At 37.2% G+C, this 12117-nt stretch overlaps 1 long non-coding RNA gene across 1 annotated transcript; it reads right to left on the bottom strand.

Annotated features, from left to right (window-relative positions):
• Nucleotides 1–1159: 1159 nt before the first annotated feature.
• On the bottom strand, nucleotides 1160–5507 carry LOC127850964 (uncharacterized). The gene is made up of 3 exons (XR_008035604.1): nucleotides 5192–5507; nucleotides 3013–3095; nucleotides 1160–1296 (listed from the first exon to the last, which is right to left on the bottom strand). It is a non-coding gene; the product is annotated as an uncharacterized LOC127850964 (long non-coding RNA).
• Between the last annotated feature and the right edge of the window lie 6610 nt (nucleotides 5508–12117).

Consider the following 12117-nt stretch of genomic DNA (forward strand, 5'->3'; position numbering starts at 1 on the left):
AGTAGGGCTTTCGCGGCCATATTGGATGGTTTTTACCGCCATAATGGACGTTCCAACGTTCTGATTGGTTGTAATGGAGTGAGATCGGCTTTCTGATTGGTTGATAGGTTTGGCGGCCATCTTGGTGGTTTACAACCATCGGTTTTGGGTGGTTTTTGGTAGTTTGATATATGATGAGTAAGAATGTTGGTGGTTTGACGCCATCTTGACGGTTTTACTTCAGTCGGTTTTTAGCGGTTTCGTATGAGTAAGAATGTTGGTGGTTTTGCGGCCATCTTGACGGTTTCCATCGGTTTAAAATATAATACGTGAGCATTTTAGCGGGCGGTTCGAATAATTGCCGCTATATTGACGATTTAAGTCGGTTTGAAATATGATAAGTGAGCATTTTAGCTGTTTAACTGCCTTCGGTTTAACATTTCATGAGCGAGCATTTTGGCGGTTTGAATGATTGCCGCTATATTGACGATTTAAGTCGGTTTAATATAGGATGGATCCGCCATATTGATGCGTTATAATAAGATCGTTTAGGTACAAGTTTGCACGGTTTAATAGTGCCGTTGGATTAGGTGGTTTATCTTTTCATCCATTATTTTAATTTTTGTGGACGTTTTTTGGTACAAAACGTGCGTGTATTTTCGTATAGAATAATGGCACAGGCACAGTTACTGTTTTCTGAAGATACACTATCTTATTTTAAGCAATATGGTTTTGAAAACATAACCTGGTCCCCGGTGTGTAAAGAAGTAATTTGTACACTTGACAATAACTTTACCTTAGTTTTGAAAAAGAGACGATCTCGAGTAAAACTGGTTTTTAAAAAAGGAAAAAACAAGTTAATTTTACCAACGACAGTGTTTGAAACGTTGTGTAGTTTAAAAGAAAGTGTTGAACTACTGATTTCATTTTTAGAGGGACATTCACCATGAATGCATTTCAAGAACTCGAGTTCAAATTTGAACACCTCACATTTTATGAAGATAGACATAAAACATTTGATCTATGGTCACCTCAAATTTAACCGAACAAGTTTCAGTTATCATCAGCTGGCTTTTATTACACAGGTAAAAACGATACAGTAGAATGTTTTTCGTGTGAAGTACGATTACACCAATGGGGGAAAGAAGATGATCCGTTGGAAGAACACAAACAACATTCACCAAAATGTTTATTTTTAAAAATAATTGGACAATTAAAAACCAGCAAATCAATTGAATCTTCATGGAATCCATGGAAACCATCGGTTCACTTAGACGTGCTTCAAAATGGCGGCGTGCATTTTGGCGGTTGCGTGATCTGAAAAATTTGAAAATAAAATTCGTTAGACATAAAGCTATATAAAGAAATCCTCAAGTTATGTGTTTCATTCCCACTTCAACAAGTGACAGAAGCACATAGTGAATATGGCTTGTTCATCATCTCAAGATTTTAAGCTAAGTTGTGAAAATGGACATGTTTTATCATTAAACAATAAAATGGGGAAAGAAGAAAATAAAATGACTGAGGGGATGGAATTTTCATCACCCCCCTCAATTAGACAACTCAACTTCAGCGAGTGTCATGATGATGCGTTCCTACTTTGACTTTTTATACGCAAAAGCTTTATGTGAAGTCAAAAAAATGACTGTTCCAAAGAACTGTAATGGTTGTCAAACCAATCACCCTTCACAGAGAGAACATGACTGCCTCATGATATGTGATGATGAGGAGTATCAACTTGAGTTTTATTTCGAGGATATGCTGAAAGAAGTCGATGAAAATGCCATTATACGTTCTTGGGAAGAAATGATGGCCATTTCGAATATTACCCCAGAGATGGTTTTCCTTCACAAACGAGTTATAGAGAGCAAAGACTTTCTAGCCATAATGAAAACGGATCAATGGAAAGCCAAGATGAAACAAGATGTGTTTGTGAAACACAATGTCCCCCTATATGACGTTTGACCTTGAAGGATGACCTTGACCTTGACCCTTCACCACTCAAAATGTGCAGCTCCATGAGATACACATGCATTTCAAATATAAAATTGCGAGCTTCAATATTGCAGAAGTGACATTACATGAGCAATTTTGACCCATATATTTGACCTTGAAGGATGACCTTGACCTTGACCTTTCACCACTCAAAATGTGCAGCTCCATGAGATACACATGCAGGCCAAATATCAAGTTGCTATCTTCAAAATTGCGTAAGTATTCATAAAATAAGCGATTTTTGGCCACATATATTTGACGTCTGACCTTGAAGGATGACCTTGACCTTGACCTTTCACCACTCAAAATGTGCAGCTCCATGAGATACACATACATGCCAAATATGAAGTTGCTATCTTCAATATTGCAAAAGTACTCATAAAATGAGCGATTTTGGCCACATATATTTGACAACTGACCTTGTAGGATGACCTTGACCTTGACCTTTTACCACTCAAAATGTGCAGCTCCATGAGATACACATGCATGCCAAATATCAAGTTGCTATCTTGAATATTGAAATACTGCAAAAGTGTACATTAACTGAGCGATTTTGACCCATATATTTGACCTTTGACCTTAAAGGATGACCTTGACCTTGACCTTTCACTACTCAAAATGTGCAGCTCCATAAGATACATATGCATGCTAAATATCAAGTAGCTATCTTCAATATTGCAAAAGTTATTGCAAATGTTAAAGTTGGAGCAAACCAACCAACCAACAGACCAACCAACAGACAGGGCAAAAACAATATGTCCCCCACTACTATAGTGGGGGACATAAAACAATGGTGCTTACAATTACACAGATAGAAGACAGATTGTTTCGCTGTAACTGATATAAAAACACAGTAATTCAACGTTATTATTCAGTCAATGATTGATCTTCTAGTAGAAATGGAGTGCTCAGATAATATTGATGGGAAAGTATCTTTTGTGTATGATGTAAACAATGTAAATATCCAGAACGAACTTTTACAAAAAGCAAAAAACGTGAAGTGTAGAACTGTCATGATGAAAAGAATAACTTTACTACACTTGTTGCTGCTGGTATTATCCCCGGGTATGTTCTTCTAGGCCATGATCTCGTTCAATGCACTCCACAGCAATGGAATCCTTCTGAAATGAACACAACACCATTGGTTTTATTGTATCGAACGGAACAATTTTCGTTAGAAAATAATGTGTTTTTGTCATTTTGTAAAATAAGCAACCAAACATATATAGACATACGACATTTTGCAAACGGAAATGCTACAGTTTTTGGTGTAACCCTAAATATTTCTCAATGTAATACTTTGAAAAGCTTGTTACCTTAAATTGATGACATGTTTTGTAAATGTTTGATATTTTGTAATGTTATTATGTTTATAATATTAACTTTGTACAGTATAAGGGAAAATACTCTTTTGTTTGATTGCTAATGTAAGGGGGGATACTCCTCCAGTCTTGTTAAATGTAGGGGGGGGACAATTTGAGAGTTGAAAAGCACATGTTTGTAAACAAAGAAATATCAGAAAACTCATCAGTGTTTTATCACATTTAACAGATAAAATTATGTACTGTACATGTTTTGTAATGAGATCACTATGTGTATAAAATAAATATTTTATATGCATTGAAGTATTCATGTTGTTCATTTTTAAAGTTGTTTTCGAATAGTGCACACTGTCAATGTTTATAAATAAACAAGCAATATTGATTTACCATGGATAAATTACAAAAGAAGCGTATTCTTTCAGAATACTATTTTAATGCTAAGCAACCCGGCAGTTATGTAGGTGCTGTGAAATTACAACACATATTGAGAAAAAAATGCCCAGGAGCGTTTACTTCGAATATCATCAACAAATGGTTGAATAATCAAGATTCCTATGCGTTGCAAAAACAAGTGAGACATTCTTATAAAACACCACCTGTACAAGTGGCAAGTCTAAATGACCAAGCTGATATGGACCTTATGTCAGTGGAAAACATTTCAAAGCATAACGATGGAGTTAAGTTTTTACTCATAGTGATATACATATTTTCCCGTTTTTTACTGGTTCGAGCACTTAGGAATAAAAAAACATGAACCGTTTTATCAGCCATAAAAGACGTTTTACATCACAGAAAAATCAACAAAATACGAACAGATAAAGGATCAGAATTTATTAACCAAGATATAAAGAAGTTCATGAAGAAACAGAATATTTATCTTTTTAACACTCATAGCAATAAAAAAGCAAATTATGCCGAAAGGGTTATTAGAACATTAAGAAGTATGATGTTTAGAATGTTACGATATCATCGTAATTATAGGTATATTGAACATTTGCAAGACATTGTGAATAGTTATAACAGTAACCCCCATCGTAGCTTATTTGGTTTGTCACCTCATGAAATTACGAAAGGGAATGAGACTCGACTTTTGAAAAAACTGTACTTGAAAGCAAAACAATTTCCAAAAAAAAACACCATCATTTAAGTTTAAAATTGGTGATTTAATTAGATTAAGTTACACCAAACATCCCTTTAGACGTGCCTATCAACAGCAATACACTACTGAAGTGTTTAAAGAACAAGAGATGATTCTTGTAGATAAAAATGAAGAGAGTTTATGGTATATTGAAAAAATCTTAAAACAGAGAAAAGTCAAGAGAAAATTGCAATATTTTGTTCATTGGCAAGGTTTTCCAAAATCATTTGATAGTTGGATTGATGCAAATCACGTACAAGAAAAATAATTAAAAGATCGATACATGTTCGTGAGAGACAGTGAAAGGAACCACATTTTTTACAGACAATACACCCTATAAATTTAAAATCCAGTGGAAAGGTCCACTAAGGTTTGAAGGTCACTGGAAAAAAGCTTTATGTGAAATTAGTTTACTACAGACACAACTTAGTTTTACAAAGACAGATATTGATGATACTTTATTTATTTATTGTGATTTATGCAAAAGACAGTATAGTCGATGGTGGAGAACAGGCACTTTTGAGACGAGTAGATAAAAGTGATCAAAGAAAAAGGTGGATATATGTGTTTGAATCACCATTTTATCTATCATTAAACAAGTCAGAATTTTAAGAAATAGAGTTCAGTATAAAAACTGTAAATGGATAGTATGCCTCATTCATAACTTCACCACTTCACCTCACATTTCATTTTAGACGTTATCCATTTTATTCATGAAAATGAATCAATCTAGACTTTATGTTCCTAATCCACAAACCTCAGGTTGGGAAGGGATTTGCAACCTCACAAAAGTCTGCTCCAGAAAGTAGTGTCAGCATCAACTCAGTTTCTCCATCAGAACAAACTGTAAATTCAGCTAAAAGTGAACTGAAATGAGATGGTATAAAAACATCTGAAGTATCATCTCTTGCTCAAAAGTTAGTTAAGCCTTTGGAGGAAACACAGATAGTTAACAGAAAAGGATTACAACCTAAGGAAACATGAAAAAAGGTATTAACTACAACTAAAAAAACAAGAAAAAACAAGGGCTGTTTGTAAAACATGCATGCCCCCCATATGGGCTGTGAGTTGTAGTGGCAATACGTTTTTTGTCACTGTGACCTTGACCTTTGACCTAATGTAAGTTATCATCCGGAAACCATTGTACTATTTCGAGTCACTATGACCTTGACCTTTGACCTAGTGACCTGAAAATCAATAGGGGTCATCTGCCAGTCATGATCAAGGGGGGAGTGAGAGGGGGGTATAATGTGGGGTGGGGGTAATTTATAAGATGTCTAAAAAAAAAAATTGTTTGGGGGGGGTTGGGGGTGGGGGTGAGAGGGGGGTATAATGTGGGGTGTGGTAATTTATTAGATGATTAAAAAAAATTTGGGGGGTGGGGGGTAGGGGGATTGAGAGGGGGTAAAATGTGGTGTGTGGTTATTTATAAGATGTTTAAAAAAAATGGGGGGGTGGGGGGTAGGGGGGGGTGGGGAGGTGAGAGGGGGTAATAATGTGGGGTGTAGTAATTTATTGGATGTTTAAAAAAATGGGGGGTGGGGGGTGGGGGGGATGGGGGGGTAGGGGGGGGGGCGGGGATAAGAGGGGGTTATAATGTGGGGTGTGGTTATTTATTACATGATGTTTAAAAGAACTAGTGACCTGAAAATCAATAGGGGTCATCTGCCAGTCATGATCAAGGGGGGAGTGAGAGGGGGGGTATAATGTGGGGTGTGGTAATTTATAAGATGTCTTAAAAAATTGGGGGGATTGGGGGTGGGGAGGTAGGGGGGTGGTAGGGGGAGTGAGAGGGGGTTAAAATGTGGTGTGTGGTAATTTATTAGATGTTTTAAAAAAATGGGGGGGGTGGGGGTGGGGGTTGAGAGGGGGGTATAATGTGGGGTTGGGTTATTATAATATGTTTAAAAAAATTGGGGGGTGGGGGGGTAGGGGGTGGGGAGGTGAGAGGGGGGTAAGGTAATAAGTGGGGTGTGGTAATTTATTCGATGTTTAAAAAAAATAGGGGGGGGGGGTGGGGGTAGGGGGGCGGGGGGTGAGAGGGGGGTATAATGTGGGGTGTGGGTAATGATAAGATGTTTAAAAAAAATTGGGGGGTGGGTGGGTAGGGGGGGTGGGGGGTACAGGGGGTGGGGGTGAGAAGGGGTAATAATGTGGGGTGTGGTTATTTATTAGATGTTTAAAAAAAAATTGGGGGGGTTGATGGTTGGGGCTGGGGGGTGGGGGGGGTGGGGGTGGGGGAGTAGGGGGGAGTGAGAGGGGGGTTATAATGTGGGGTGTGTGGTAATTTATTAGATGTTTAAAAAAAATTGGGGGGTTGGGGGGTAGGGGGTGGTGGGGGGTTAGGGGGGAAGGGGGGTGAGAGGGGGGTATAATGTGGGGGTGTGGTAATTTATAAGATGTTTTAAAAAAATTGGGGGGGTGGGGGTGGGGGGGTGGGGGGGGTGGGGGGAGTGAGAGGGGGGATAATGTGGGGTGTGGTAATTTATTAGATGTTTAAAAAAAAATGGGGGGGGTTAGAGGGGAGTGGGGGGTAGGGGGGTGGGGGTGAGAGGGGGGTATAATGTGGGGTGGGGTTAATTTATAAGATGTTTTAAAAAATAATTGGGGGGATGGGGGGGTGGGGGTGGGGGGTAGGGGGAGTGAGAGGGGTATAATGTGGGGTGTGGTAATTTATAAGATGTTTAAAAAAATGGGGGGGGTGGGGTGGGGGGTTTGTAGAGGGTGGGGGGGTAGGGGTGGTGAGAGGGGGTAATAATGTGGGGTGTGATAATTTATTAGATGTTTTAAAAAAAAATTGGGGAGGTGAGGGGGTAGGGGGTAGGGGGTGGGGGTGAGAGGGGGTAATAATGTGTGGTGGGGTAATTTATTAGATGTTTAAAAAAAATGGGGGGTGGGGGGTTAGGGGGGGGTAGGGGGGAGTGAGAGGGGGGGTATAATGTGGGGTGTGGTAATTTATTAGATTTTTAAAAAATGGGGGGGTGGGGGGGAGGGGGGGAGGGGGGAGGGGGGAGTGAGAGGGGGTATAATGTGGGGTGGGGTTATTTATTAGATGTTTAAAACCAAAATGGGGTGGGGTTAGGGGGGTTGGGGTGTGAGAGGGGGTAAAAAGTAATAATGTCTGCGGTGGGGTAATTTTTCGATGTTTAAAAAAAATGGGGGTGGCGGGGGTTAGTGGTTGGTAGGGGGAGTGAGAGGGGGTTATAAGTTGGGTGTGGGTAGGGTGGTGGTAATTTATTAGATGTTTAAAAAATGGGGGGTGGGGGGAGGGGGCAGTGAGGAGGGGGGTATTATAATGTGGAGGTGGGGTATTATTAGATGTTTAAAAAAAAATGGGGGGGTAGGCGGGGTGGGAAGTTGCGTAGGGGTGGGGTGGGGGTAGGGGGGTGGGGGGTTTAGGGGGTGAGAGGGGTGGTTTAATGTGGGTTGTGGTTATTTATTTAGATGATGTTTAAAAAAAATTGCGGGGGGGGTGGGGGGGTGATATCCTCTATTCATTAAACATGAAATTTTAACTTATTGCTTTGTTTCCCCTGTATATAAGAAAGATATAATAGTGTATTACCTCCCCTGTCCTGCTTATATTTATATTAATCAACAAAATTAAACATTAACACAATATTTAATATACAAAATATACAAAAAAAATCATATTATGATAATATTTTTACTGATCCATTTTATTTTACTCAAAGGATGATTGTTCAGAGTTCGCCCTGTTGGCCGTGTATGCATTCTTGAGTTATCATCCAAAAACCATTTTACTATTTCGGGTCACCGTGACCTTGACCTTTGACCTAGTGACCTGAAAATCAATAGGGGTCATCTGCGAGACATGATCAATCTACCTATCAAGTTTCATAATCATAGGCCTTAGCGTTCTTGAGTTATCATCCGGAAACCATTTTACTATTTCGGGTCACTGTGACCTTGACCTTTGACCTAGTGACCTGAAAATCAATAGGGGTCATCTGCGAGTCATGATCAATCTACCTATCAAGTTTCATGATCCTAGGCCTAAGCGTTCTTGAGTTATCATCCGGAAACCATTTTACTATTTCGGGTCACCGTGACCTTGATCTTTGACCTAGTGACCTCAAAATCAACAGGGATCATCTGCGAGTCATGATCAATGTACCTTTGAAGTTTCATGATCCTAGGCCCAAGCGTTCTGAGTTATCATCCGGAAACCACCTGGTGGACGGACCGACAGACCGACAGACCGACCGACAGACCAACAGACCGACATGTGCAAAGCAATATACCCCCTCTTCTTCGAAGGAGGGCATAATAAATTTAAAATTATAATGTTGAAATGACATAAACACACTCAGTCTATTTCATTGTCAAATAATGAAAATGAAGCAATGATAAACTTCCTTTCTCTATTGATGAGCTTGATTGATCACTGATTGAAATAACATTGATAATTCAATCAGTGACTAATCAAGTATATCAATTGAGGTGTTAAAAGAAGCAGATTAATCCCCTAGTATGAAAGTACACCGAAATGAACCCCTATGTTAATAATTTATAGGAAAGAGATTTAAGTAACCGAAAGAGAATTTTATTACTAATGAGCTGAAAGTAAATAGGATAGCATACAGCGATTGCATAAAAATCGATACATGTATTTCAACAATAATAGAAAAAATAATAATACATACTTCTTATTATATTTAATGTAAAACAATGGAAAATCTTCGAAAGCATCGTTCAGTAGAGTTGGTTCACACAGAAAAAAGATTGAAGAAGGTCGCTGCAAAATCAACCTATAAACTCCATAGACTTTTCTGTGAAGATCTTGTCGGAGTAGAATTAAATCGTCTTAAATTGAAACTTAATAAACCCATATATATTGGAATGACTGTTTTAGATTTATCAAAATATACTATGTATGACTTCTATTATAACCATTTGAAACGACTTTATGGTTCAAAAGTGCAGTTACAAAGGACTGATACCGATTCGTTTTTGTTTTATTGTGAAACAAATGATTTGCTTAATGACATGTATGCATATTCCCATTTGTTTGATACTTCTGATTTCCCTAAAGATCATTATCTTTTCAGTAATGTAAATAAAAAGGTAATGGGTAAAATGAAAAGTGAAACAATTAACAAAAGTATATCGGAATATTGTGGTTTGCGTTCAAAAATGTATGCATATAGTTGTGATAACAAAGAAGACAAAAGAGCGAAAGAAATTTCAAAACATGTTGTTTAAAAAGAATTAAAATTACAACATTATAAAAATGTGTTTTATCCCATTTTCACAGCGACATTGACGGTATAACACGTTGTGGAATATACTTGCTTGTATTCAACACTGTGGAATATACCTGTCGCGTGCACGGACTACTTTTTAAATGACGTCATGCGATATGCGCTAAAATTAGGTCGATTGGTTCATTGATCGAATTTTAAGGTCATCCATTAGAAGAAACTGTGCATAGTTTGCAGAAATATATATATATGACATATTCACCAAAAGAAATGTTGAAATAAAATATAAAATTACACGATTTTTGTTTTGTTATATTTTTTATTTATATTTACCTTACCACTGAATGATTTTTTATAAGAAACAAAGTCGACAAAACTTAAGCTTCAAAATTATACGACCTTCAACCTTTAAATCTAGTTCATATGACATAATTTTTCGCCATCCGTATAATGAATCAGCTGATTGATGGCGTCATAAAATGACATACTTATTGCGTCATTTTCCCCATTTTTTTGATGATTTATTATAAACGCGACTTATTTCACATGTTTTCTACATGTACTGTAGATCTATGTCGACATATCTGAATTGTCAATTGATTACATTTTCCTTATTTCGTGTAATGTGCATTGTTTATAACCAAAGCATATAGATCTACTTTTGACATTTAACTTAAATATTAAGAATGTACAACAAGCCATACACATATCGCACAGTTCATGAATAATCTGCTATGTTTGCTTTCCTATTTAATTCACGTTAGGCATAGAGCTGTGTAAAGTATAAGATGGTAAAAATAGCACCACACTGGAATTGGGAACGTCCCATTTTGTACACGGGTATTTTCTGCTCATTTATCTGTTGTGTACTGGAATGTTTTCCATTCTTTGTGTATTTATATATTAAATTATTTTCTCGTACAATAAGGGCATTTACCATAGATAAATAAAACATTGTGCAAGTTTAAACATAATTATGTTTGTATGCAGAAATCTGCAAATGCAACCGAGTTTACCAACGGCTATTATTAGATAAACTGCTCCGGTTCATTTGAACAGCAGTAATGTACAGTAAATGACGTAGCGTGTAACGAAGAAGAAAGTTTATCGCGTTCATAAACTCATTTGAATTAAGTGATAGAATGGCATAAGGGTCTTTATTTAACTATGCTAAAATAATTATTAAAGACCCTAGATGCAAAATCGTCAATTTTTGAGTTAAATGGATTATTAGATGGATTTTAAAGGATAATTAAAGGTAAGATACTAGTTCTTACGTGTTTTGATTTCTGTTTGTACTTTTGTCGTTCCTTGTTCTCGGGGAATACTCCTATAAATATGAGGTCGATTTACATCGACAGCGGGGTAGCTCACGTCTAATTATTTGGACTACTCGGGGAAATGATTTTAACATGGGCGCCATTGATGCATCGGATCACACACGGCATACCCTTAACATTATATAAAAACACGTTCTGCGCGTCCTTAAATTCGTCGTCCGAAGTCGGAAAACGTATTGCCCTGTATATTTTGTCAAATGAAGTGTCAGTCGCTGTTGTCTGTTTACTCGTCAAAATTGTCAAGGTCGTCGATAGCTAAAGAAACTTCAGCGTACAGTTTATTTAGTATTGACAGACCTGTACAAAGTCGACCCAGTCAAAAATCATAAAAAGCGACATTTAAAGTTATGGTAGCCAGAACTAGGTCGTCGATGGTGTACATGTATGTTGACATCGACAGCATTTTGTCAGTAGCAATCGCCGCCATATTGGATTTTGATCATTTTCTTTCGAAAATAAAATGAATTATAGTAAAGTAAAATCATCTTTTCGCGGTCGTTATGTGTTAAAATTCGCATACTGCGTAAAATTGAATGTAGGCATATGGTGATATTTTTACTTGATTACAATTTATGTGTGAATTTTTTAAAGACTATTTTGCGTACCAGAACAAATACATGTATATCACTACGCATGGTTAAATTTGTTAGATTTTAAGCGCTTTTATGACTGAATTAAAATTATTGTTAAGGTTATTAGATCTATTTATGTTAAATGTCACGTTGAAAAAATCAAATGGGATAAATAGAATACTAGGATTAGCGTTGAATACAGAGAAGTTTATGTTGCTCGGCTCGAACACCGAAAACGCTCGCCAAGGCTCGCGCTTCCGGCGTTCTAAGCCTCGCAACATAAACTTCTCTGTATTCAACGCTAACCTAGTATTCTCTATATTTGAAGAGTCCTCGCTATTATCAAAAATGCATTCATTAAGAAGTCACAATCATGAAATTTTTCTTGAGAAAATCACTAAAATAGGTTTATCCTGTTTTGATGATAAACGGTATCTACTAGATAATGGAATCGCTAGTTATGCATATGGTCAATACAAAATGCAACAAACATAATACATGTATTATTTATTTATTAATATTGACATGAAAATTGACATGAAAATT

Source organism: Dreissena polymorpha, chromosome 11, assembly GCF_020536995.1.
Source record: "Dreissena polymorpha isolate Duluth1 chromosome 11, UMN_Dpol_1.0, whole genome shotgun sequence".
NCBI lineage: Eukaryota > Metazoa > Mollusca > Bivalvia > Myida > Dreissenidae > Dreissena > Dreissena polymorpha.